Consider the following 984-nt stretch of genomic DNA (forward strand, 5'->3'; position numbering starts at 1 on the left):
AAGGGGAGATTCATCTTATCTTCTCTCATTAAGAATATCTACCTTCCTAGATCTGAAAATGGTACTTCTCTAGGAAATATCTTAGTAATTTGATTCGCTGGGGATCAGTTATATACCCTGTCTATGCAGAAATATATCAGGTCTTTTGCTGGCTCTGTTGTTGTTGTTGTTGTGTGCAGTGGAGTTGCTTCTAAATAATAGTGATACTATGTTCAAAAGCTTTGAAACTTGTCCTATCTTGAGCCAGTTTCATTTTCTCTGTCATCCCTATTAACCCCATTACCCCAGTCACTTAGTCAACCCATCTCACCAGGTTCTTCCTACCTTGTTCTGTTCCTCCACTATTCCTCCTATCATGTCCTTCTCCAAGGACTTGCCTCTCCTGGCAACATGCTTCAGAAGAAGCTCTAAAATTCTTGCCTCTAAGGAGAAAATTTGTTTCACCCTTTCCAGGATTGATCTACTTGTCCTCTTAGCAGTTCATGGTATAGTCAATGTTCTTCTCCAGCACCATAACTCAAAGACATCATTCTTCTAATATCCTTAGTCATTGCCAGCTCTCTGATACATAGCAAGTAAGTGTGAAGACTATGGCTTGCATCAGCACACTTCAGTCTCTAGACAGCTGCCGCTGCAATTCAGTACTCTGGAGAGGTCCCTGACAGCAGATTTTCCCCAATGTAATTCATCTTTTGATTTCCTGGCTGCTGGTACCAAGAGTGTTGATTGTGAAACCAAAGCGGAAGCTATTAGCAATCTCAATCTCGTCATTGCCTATCATCATCCTGCCCCTTGGCCCATTGGTGAAAATCTTTGTTTTATTGATGCTGAGCTTCAATCCAAATTGAAGGCTACAGTCCTTGACCTTCTGTAACAAATGCCTCAGGTCCCCTTCAGTTTCAGCCAGCAAGGTTGTGTCATCTCCATACACAGGTTCCTAACAAATCTTCTTCCAATCCTGATGACACATTCCTCCATATAAAG

The sequence above is a fragment of the Elephantulus edwardii genome, unplaced genomic scaffold, assembly GCF_000299155.1.
Source record: "Elephantulus edwardii isolate Elephantulus edwardi_28Jun2011 unplaced genomic scaffold, EleEdw1.0 scaffold00275, whole genome shotgun sequence".
Taxonomy (NCBI): Eukaryota; Metazoa; Chordata; class Mammalia; order Macroscelidea; family Macroscelididae; genus Elephantulus; species Elephantulus edwardii.